This window comes from Tenebrio molitor, chromosome 7 (assembly GCF_963966145.1).
Source record: "Tenebrio molitor chromosome 7, icTenMoli1.1, whole genome shotgun sequence".
NCBI classification, from domain to species: domain Eukaryota; kingdom Metazoa; phylum Arthropoda; class Insecta; order Coleoptera; family Tenebrionidae; genus Tenebrio; species Tenebrio molitor.
This window is the reverse complement of record NC_091052.1, coordinates 13,820,727-13,831,332: the sequence shown is the minus strand read 5'-3', so window position 1 is coordinate 13,831,332 and position 10,606 is coordinate 13,820,727. Positions and strand designations below refer to the sequence as shown.

General features: G+C 33.4%; 1 long non-coding RNA gene across 1 annotated transcript; it reads right to left on the bottom strand.

The window, feature by feature from the left end:
- Window positions 1-4,750: 4,750 nt before the first annotated feature.
- Window positions 4,751-7,225, bottom strand: LOC138135396 (uncharacterized). Its single transcript, XR_011160968.1, has 4 exons — window positions 7,165-7,225; window positions 6,697-6,739; window positions 6,311-6,644; window positions 4,751-4,889 (listed from the first exon to the last, which is right to left on the bottom strand). It is a non-coding gene; the product is annotated as an uncharacterized lncRNA (long non-coding RNA).
- Between the last annotated feature and the right edge of the window lie 3,381 nt (window positions 7,226-10,606).

Sequence of the window (10,606 nt, the reverse complement as noted above, 5' to 3'; positions counted from 1 at the left end):
AGATTTAATGATTCTAGAAATCAACTCATTGAACATGTTTTTAATCAATTTCAAATATTGATAGATTTTTCCGACGGGGTAAAACACCCTGTCTGTAAAATTGATGTGAAAACTATTTGTTAATGAATAGGATTATTTATTGCGATTTTCCCCTGTTATGAAGTTTGTACTATATGGGTCTATTTAGCACAATAACGGCTCAAATTTAAGGATTTTACCTTGTTATAGCAACAATAAAGGATTAGCATATACAGGGTGCGTCTACTAAAACTTTATATCCGAATATCTTTTTTAATTATCAATTAAGGTAAATAATATTTAGCAATATTATATATCTCAATGACCTCTTGACACGTGCTTAACAAAAGTTAACGAAACCTGCAAGGATACAGAGCTATTTGAAAAATAACCGCAGTAAAACTTTTTTTTTTTTGGCTTTTTCTCAGATTACGGAGTATAACATATTCAGCTGTGGCCTCTGTATCGACCTGTATTGTTTTTATTACACTTTTACTGATGACTACGCAATAAATTAGTGTTAAAAAGAACTAATTTTCCAGCTGTGTTCAAAACAGAGTTTATGCGTAAATAGTATATTTCAAACCAAGGTAAGAAAGTGGTTTCTTGCAGACCGCAGGCAAAGATTATAAACCGAGTCGTAGACGAGGTTTGTAAGTGCCTAAGGTCTGCAAGGACACTTTCTTAACAAGGTTTGAATACAATTTTTTTCCCTACCGGCACAACTTTGTTGAAAAAAGTCAAAAAAGATGGTTATATTCGTGATTAAAACGAAAATTTTGAGAATTGAATAGTAGGCTGTGTTATTTGTTTAATTAACTTGTCATCGCATTTGAAGATTTGAGGTTTGTTCGAAAATTTGATATAAACAGGGTAAAGTAATCTACCTACCTAGCTTATCTGTTTATTTTCCAGATTATATGATTGACCTACCAACTTACTTCATTGAATTGGCTTTCATTTATCAATAACTTATTTCACTTTTGACACTTTTGACATTTGTATTTTGATACAGTTTTACCATAAACATTTCATGATTAACTTTCTTACCTTAGCGAGAAAGTTGAATTTTCTCACCTCAAATGAGGTATACACAGCCTACATTTCTAACCGGTAGGGAGAAAAAGTTGTTACGAATTTGTTTCACAGATTACTCATTTTTCAGCAAATAATTTAGATACGTCAATTTGACGGGGCATTGTTATCTTATTTAAAATTCTTTTATTTCTGAACTATTTGGTAAAATACAATAAAAACTCAAATGGGTATGTATGTACAAACCCCGGTGTAGGTACGTCTGCATCCTAGGGATCAGTCTTCTCTGGAAAAATTTACTAAACTATTTTAAAGTAAGTTTTCAATAAAACGAATTTAAATGTTATTAATTTTATTTTTTAAACAATGAATCACGGGGTACCCGGTACCCTCCTATTTTTTTTGTTTTTATTTATAAAAGTGGCTATTATGGAAGTGGGTGCGTCAAGCTTAAAGAGGGGGTGAAGGTGAATAAATAATTTAAGCACATCCTAAATAATAACAATTAAAATATCTGCAATAAATTCAACAATGTAACACAATTAGCAGCAAAATAATTATAACTAAATAAGAGGCTCAAAATTTATTTAAACCATTAACTTTCAGACACCTTTCAATTCTGGAATAAAAACTCCGTTCTTGTTGCAGGATCATTTCATATGGATGAAATTTCAAAGACTTTAAAGTTCTAATAATCGTGCTTTGTGAGACATTCAGTGTAGCCGCTACTGTTCTTGTGCTTGTGTGTGGATTTTCAGTTACCTAACCAACAACGGCATTTTGAAAGTTAATATTTTTGGGGAGTGCATCCCTTACTCGTGGCAATTCTTTAACACTGCCAGTATCTTCAAACAGCTTTACAATTCATCTGATATTCATTTCGGAAAATTTATCATTTTCTTGACGGTCCTGAAGAATTCTTGCTGCGGCTCGATAGCACCTGTGACACTCCATACGTAAAAATAATATTAATTTTCTCTTGCTGTGAGAATAACATCTTGTATAAAAGATTATTTCAAAGATTTCACAAACTTTTTTACTTTGACGTTGTCAAATAATAAATTAATTATGTTTTTTTTTTTGTAAATCAGTAAGCCGTGAAGTACTTTTTTACGTAAATACCACGGCCTCCTAGATTCATAAGAGACTCGTCTCTTATCCGGCCTGTCGCATTCGATAAATGTCTGCTTTTGACAATTCAACTGACATTCTCTCGACCAATCAGATTTACGAAATTGGTCAGTACGGACCAATCACGCTTGTTTTAAAAAAATTGCCGCGGAAATTTTCACTAGTGAAAATTGCCGCCGGAAATTTTTTGACATTTTCACTATTTATTGACGAATTGTACAATAACAATCTTTTTTAAATCACGAACGACTATTCAAGTATTTCTTTCATAGAATTTTTCAATCTTCGCTCAGTGAATTGTCATGCCGAATACAAACTCGTGGGTACGAAATTGTCGGAAATTTTCTCCTCAGACCACTCGTATTTGTTTCTTAAGAAAATCGCCCTCAAATGTCACATGATTTATATTGACAAATCACAACTCCGAATTGTTTGAATAGCAACCAATCACGATTTTATTAAGCGGAAATTTTCCCTAGGGAAAATTTCCGATATAATTGACCTAGGGAAAAAATTTTTCGGGCGATTCTCTTCCGAATATACCTCGGGACAGATATATATCGCCAGAAATTTTTTCTTGCAGTCCAACACTCGTGTTTGTCGCTCAAAATTACCCTCGGGCTGGCGCCCTCGTGTAATTTTCTTGCTACAAACACTCGTGTGTGAGGACTGCTCGAAAAAATTTCCGGCAATATATCTGTCCCTTGGTATATTATATATGACAATTTTCACTCGTTCGCTTTGCTCACTCGTCAAAATTGTCTTAAGAAACAAATACTCGTATCTGAGGTCGAAAATTTCCGGCAATTTCGTACCCACTCGTTGTATTACTATTGAAAATTCCCCTATGAAATTCCCCGTATAGTATGTCCATCTAGCGACTTTAATGTGATCCATATATTAGTATATGCAACTAAAAATACGTATGAATAATGACATTTTATATAATAAATTGTCAATTTGAAAAACTAAGTGCAGTTGAAACTTTAAAAAATGCCACAAACAAAGAAAAAATGTTGTATTAGTTCACGACATAAAGTTAACACTTCTTATCATAATCTACCCAATGATATAACTTTAAATGCGGCATGGAAGACACTCGAAGACAGGACTGAGAGATCATATCATGAGTGCCGCAGAATATGCAAGTAGTAAAATTTTACCAAGATTCCAAAATTTAAGGACCAATGTAAATATTTCAGTCACCTTGCAAGATAGTTCTCTGGAAAAACTAGAAAAATTGTCTTCTTTTAGTTATTTGCCAAGTACCAATTTTCAAATTGAGACGGCGGCAACAGCTTTTTTATGTGGCTACTTAATTATGAAAATAACGGAGGCAATCCATGGATGTGATTATTGCTTGTCACATTTACAAGATTCAAATTCGAAAAAGAAAATCCCGTTGCTGGAATTAATTTATTACTAAGATAGAGGAAGGCTAAGTTACCCCAAAGATCAATTTGTGGGTCTAGTATAGTTTGGGAATGAGAAATTGGAATTTTAGCTTCTTCACTTGCATCTTGCAATGGGTTTTGGGTAGGTTAAACATTATAGATAATAATGAAGATTTACGACTATGAGCAGTTCATTCCAGGAGGGACAAACAATCTGCATTTTGCCGATATTCGCCATCCCTTTTTAGTAACTAGCAATATTATAATCTTTACAATCTACCCTAAACCCATTGCAAGTGAAGAAACTTAAATTCCAATTTCTCGTTCGCAAACTATACAATTTACAATAATTTCAATAATAGTAGAAATTCTACCAAGCATTTCAAAGGAAAATATAAATTTTGTTTTGAAGAATATCGTGGCCTCATATCTTTCGGGAAATCCACTAATTCATTGTCCTGTTCATGGTAAAATGTGAGTGAGACACTTATTTAAAAATTAGAACTTCCTGTCATTGTAAATTTTTGTAACTTGCACTCACAGACAAATAACAAAAAATAATAAAAAAGAAATTTGTTGAAATTAAATTTACCGTTCATAAAAAATGTTTTTAATTTGAGATTTTGAAAAAGTGTCAGATGTATGTGTGCGTTAAAACTGTTGAAAAATGTTGAAAACACCTCTATAAAACAATAATTTCCTGCAAGGCAGGCAACCAGTACAACACATAAGCCCCGTATTGTGGCGCACCCTATAAAACAAAAATAATGCTTAGAACTACGAATGCGGCAGGCCGGATAAGAGACGAGTCTCTTATGAATCTAGGAGGCCGTGGTAAATACACACTGGTGAATGAAGTCTGGAAATTGTCTTTATTTAACATTAATTTATTGGTCAATAATAAGCACTAGGGTGATTATTAGGCAGAAAATCTACACAGAAACATTTGATATGCATGTTAGAAAATGCAGAAAATAAATTTTTTTCATTAATTTTTTTCTTGAATATTCCTCTTCTGTCCAGATCCTTGTTAATTTTTGTAGTGCCTATGTAAAGAGGGCAATGCAGCCTTTATTAAGACTAAATATCATTGAGCAGTCATTTAAAATAAGGAAGATATTCAAATATAAAGTTTAAGCAGACGCACCCTGTAGAATAAAATATATACAATAGTTCATTAATAATTTTTATTTTTTGAATTATCCAAAACATACAGACGCTTGGACAAATAATAAAAAATTATGCTGTTGTATAATTAACAATTAGCAGCGCGCCGTTTAGTTTTCTGAGGATTCCGAGGTTGATTCTGCCCTGTAAAAAATACAATTATTCATTACGCAACACAAGTGCTTGTAAAATAACCACATATATTAAATATTAAACGGGTTAGAATGTTACATACTGTTACGATTTAAATCGCCGCGCGATTGTCTAGAAGGTTCTAGAATCCATCGCGACGGAAACGTACTCGGACTTCCGCCGAAAAATCTGCGCATAGAGGGGGTGGAAGCTATAAATCGGGGGAACCAGAGACGGACAGAGAGATTTTTCACGACCTTTTGCCGGTGGTGTTGTCAGTGCCTGGGGAGAGTCAAGGGGACAGTGATCGAGTGAATTTGCAGGGCCGACGAGACGACGTAGTGGAGTTCACGAGGGCCGTTGGAGACGATTCGCCTAAGTACCACCGCCCACATCGCCAAGCGGATCACGGATTTCACTACGGAAGTTTCCAGACCGAACGCTTTTGCGGATCAGGATCTCGTCGGGTCCTGTCAGTCCAGGTCGTCCCCGGACTCACCGGAAGGTGCCGGATCCACCCTCCAGCAAGTCAGGAGCAGTGGTGACACCACATTTTCCACAGGCCGTGGCTTCCCAAAGTTTTGGTTGTATAATTTGTCACTCCGTCGAACTAATTGAGCGTTTGTATTTAACTATTGTCAAATTTCCCTTGTCAACTCATTATTTCGACGGGTGAATAGTTTCCATCAGTTGCATTTAATTTGTATATCGCGTTTAGGATTTATAATTTGTTCGACTGTTAAAGTTCCAGTTTTGTCATAAGGCGCGTGATTTCAATAATTGTACTAACTTAAGAAAAAATTTCCTTATCAAGTCCGTCGGGTTTTTATATTCACGAACGATTATCAATCCGTGAGCGACCTCGCCAGGAATTGTGTATCGCGCTCACCGAACATTTTTTTGCGCGTGGTTCTTCACCGGTCCGTACCGAAGAAAAACATCTTAACTTCAATTTTTTTTTGGAGCGAAGAAAGACTTGGAGGACCTCTCCGCTTATGCGGGCGGCGTAGCCGAATAGCGACGTTACGTAGGATCAGTCGGCCTTCCTCCTTCGCTAAAGAAAGGAATTTTTTTTGTTTCGCCGGTACTCGTTTGTTGAACGTCTGGGATCCGGAGGACCCTCCGAAGAGTTAGGGTTATTTAAATTTGTACACGCCATTAGGCTAGTCAGGCTTCGTTGTTTTCCTTTTTCATTTATATCATTATTTTCGTTGTTGACATCTGAATAAACGATTAGTGGGAAGATTGTGTATCATTTCCCGTACTCCGGGCTGTTCTCACCAAATTTTCAGCTTCAGTCGGCGTTTCTCGTGGTCCGCATTGTAAACCGAGTCGAAGCCACGACTTGTTCGTTATACCCCTGAACATTCCGGATTTGTAACCGGTAACAGGGTTGCCCAGTTTCGGGAGCGTAATTTATAACGTAACAATACCCAGTGATAACCCTTATTCGTCTAAGAGCTCTCGCACATTGAGCTGGTGTCCGAAAATATAAGTTGTACGGGGGTCTATTAAAGCGCTGGTTTATTCTTAAACCCCTATTTTCAACTTCACTATATCCACGTAAGTGGACCGGTAAAAAGTAAGTCACTGGTATTTCTTCATCATGTGGCTTGATGATTATTGCCTCCGTAGTTATTTGTACGTTTGCGTAATATTGTTGGCCGCTGAAGACCACTCTAACGTTGTTAAGATGCATGTTGGTTTTGCTGTTTTGCCGACGTTCTTGCATTTCGATTATTTCTTTTATAAATTTATTTATCTTATCTGCAGAAGAAAACAGGTTTTTTTCACTTTTTTACAATTTTCGCATAAATACCTTTTGCCATGTTGATCAAACCCATCAAACCCTAGAATGTTGCCTAGAATCACAGAACATAGACAATAGAATAACAACGACCGATTGTATAGTGAATTTTTTTTAATAAACAATTGTCAGTGTCAAAATGAAGTAAAAAACCATACTGTACCACCCTAAAATTTGGACATATGGACCAGCTGTATAACAATTTGACACCAAATCATGGTTAAGGTTATGTTCACTTCACTTCCCGTACCTTTCTTCCGTGAATTCATTTTCAAAGCAAATTTAATGAGAAATCAGGAGAAACCTTTTCGAATTTAAAATAAACTCTCGCTCGTTAGGGCGCAGGCTCAGTTACATAAAAAAATGTTGACACTCAATGTGCCCAATCGTATTATCATGAAAATCACAATTTGGCTCATACCAACAAGACAACGTTTTGACAATTGTTTATTAAAAAAATTCAACTATAATTGAGCTCACCGAGTAATAGTAATAAAATAATTGAGATTATGAGGTTGTGCCTGTTGACACCGTTGACACAGTTGACAGCCAGTGTTGCCAACAACTTAAAATCTAAAATACTGTTTTGTGAGATCTGTATATTGTATTGCATATGTTATTAATTTCACAAACTTCTTTATTCGGTAAATAAACAGGCAAAATAAATATAAGTACTTACTGTTAGTAGTACGACACTTGATTTAATTTGTTCTAATATTTCTTTAGTAAGACAATGAACATCAAACATGTTCAATTGAAATTCACCAAACCTAACAATGCAGAATGCAACAATCACAGACAAAACAAACAAATGTCAATGTAAAAAAAATGTAAAATTCCTGGACTCATGAAGCTTGATTGAATTCCATTCATTTAACACCACAAGTTTTTAATCAATTTCGAAACTCTATGAAGCCTGATGAAGTTAGTCCAAAGTCGAAGCTAGTTTGCTTAATAAAATTTTCCATTTACATAATATAATAAATTATTAATTACCTAACAATAAAGAAGGATTATTTATTATTAACGAAAAGGATTAATATCCAAATGGTATTGTATCAAAGTTTTTTAGAATAACTCTCTTGTCATAAACAAAACCAAATTCTTTTGTTTCTATTTTATTTAAAAGTTTTTTAGTTTTAGTATCTGGTAATTCGATTATATTGTGTACTGATTTTGCAATCTTTGTTCGTTTTTGACTCTGGAGCGGCTCTGCTGGACTTTTCTAAAATATTATTCATGCTATCGGAATTAATCTTTTTGGACGTTTCATAGTTTAACGTAAATCCTTTAATTTTGCAAACAACTTTACCTGTATTAGTCTTATAACAATAACTTTTTGGACCTGTTGATATCCAGTCTATTATCCATACGCCTTTACCTAATTCGTCTGTCCAATCTCCCAATAGACAACCTGTTTTAACAGTGTTTTTTCCATCATCTATATATACAATACTATCTGTGTCATAATATGCTACGCTTTTTCCTAATTTATCTAACATTTCGTATAATCTTAGTCTTGCGTTTGCAGTTGTAAAAGCGGCTATAAATATATTGGTATTGAAATCATTTTCAACATAACAATCTTTTAACTTATAATCAATTTGTAACATATTTTCATTTATATCGTTTATACGTATATTATCAAGTTTGTCGTCTAATAAAATTTCATAAAACCTTTTAACATCTGTAACATATTCTGTTGCACCCATATTTTGTCTTTGCCCAAATTTACCCCATAAGGAATTTAAGCATATTTTTGCAACAGCCCTCTTTCCAGGATTATTTTCTATTTTACCCAATTCAATACCTAGATTTTCTTTTACAGCTTTTCTATATTCTTCTTCTGATTCAAAATCATCCTGCCAAGGGCTTGTTTCTAATTTAATTTTCATAAACGCTTTCACATATCCTTTAAATAAATTTGATGATTTTTCGTAAAAATGACAAACCTCATCAATAGTTATTATTTTGTAACCCTTTTCAATTGCTTTTTTTACTTCGTTGGTACACCAGGTTCCTCTGATAATTCTTTGAGATTCCGTATGAGAACATTTATCTTTTTGATTATTTAGTTTTGCGCACAATTGACATAATGGAAATGTTAGTTTTTCATCACCAGATTTGGTTTTATTCTTAACAGGTAAAACGGGGTGATACAAACCTTTTGGTGGTAAAATTGCACATTTTATTAAACCATACCAATCTGAATTATACGTACGAGGTTTGAATATTTTAGTAGGATGTCCAACTGGATAATCATTGTAACATTGTACTGTTGGATATAAACTGCAAATATCTATATATTTCATTTTCTTCCCCTTAACGCGCAATTTTGTTGCATTCGTTCTTCCTCCAAAGAATGCTTTTCTAGGATTAAGTTCTTCCTGTTCCTTAATTTCTTCTTCAATTTGTTTCATTTCTTTCTTATATTCTTTTGACTTCGTCCACTCACATTCCCACATTTCTATTAAGTTATAACCAGCTTTTTTTAATTCCTCGCTTCTTTCTATTGTTTTCTCATAAAGATCTTCCATAGTTGTTTTATTCTTATTATTAATAAAATCTGAACTATAACATTTAGTACAACCATGCGAAAAACACCCGTGATATTGGTAAACAGTATTGGATTTTTTATCAAATCCGTCAACTTTTGATCCACATATTTTCACTTCACCATTGTTTAATGCGTGTTTTATATTTGGATTATGAAAACTATTTAACCATGAAATTGATTGTTGAGAATATTGATCTTTTTTCGGATTATCAACAACAGCTATTGTATCTTTCTTAATATATTTTGATCTATATATAGCCAAGCAAACACCTGCAATAGTAATATATCTAAAAGGATCTATATTCGCAATTTCTAGAAACTGATTTCTTAATTCAAGACATCCTCTTCTTAATATATCAACATCAGAATTACAATAATCATAAAGTTCTTTTTTAAAATCAAACAAATAATTTTCTTTTCTTTTTTGTTTATGCCATTCTAAAAACTCTTCCCTTTCTTTTGGTTTCATAGAATTAAAACCATAGTATTCTGCATCACGTATTTTTCCAATATAATTCTGATTTTCTGTTGTATTGAAGAAATGTGGAAAATAACCTTTTTTAAGTTCTTTTAGACCGAATGTTTTAGGGAAGTTTTTTAAAGGTCCTTGAACAAAATTACTACTATCAATAATTCTTAAATTAATTGATTTTATTTCCATTAACATTATTTTAGATCCATTATATACGCAGAAAGGTTTAATACCGTTTTCAACGCAATATTTTAAAATAAAGTAAGAATCATAACCTTTAGAATAATGTGCAATAGCTGTGTGTCCTCGATGATCTCTAGAAATTAACCATTTACAGAAATCTTCGTTAGTCTTAAAAGAATTAACATTTCCGCTAAAATCGTGAGATATAACTAAATTAGCGATGTGTTTGCCTGTTTCTTGCATCGCTTCATAATCAAAGAATAAATATTTTTCTGTATAAGAGCATTTAGTTGTATCAAATAAACATCCGCATTTAAGACATTGAAAACCTGCTTTAATTCCTGCGGCATTAGCTGTAGCCAAAGCATTGGGATTAGGTGCTGCTGGTTATGCTGGTACTAAATTAGCACAAAAAGCCTTTGGAGATGGTATAAAAAAAGGATTAAAAAAAACACAAAAAAGACGAAGACATATGGACAAGGAATAAAATTGATAGGAAATCGGGTTTAAGTAATATAGAAATATCTGATATTATGAAAAATTCGGGTTTACCTCATGAAGCTACGCGAAATTTTCTAGGTGTTTTTGCAATTGACATGTTACCAAAAAAAATTAGAAAAGATGAATCAGGTATAATTAATTTTCAACCCTCTAATTGTTATGGCTCACACTGGGTATGTTACATAAACAAACCATATTTAAGAAATATT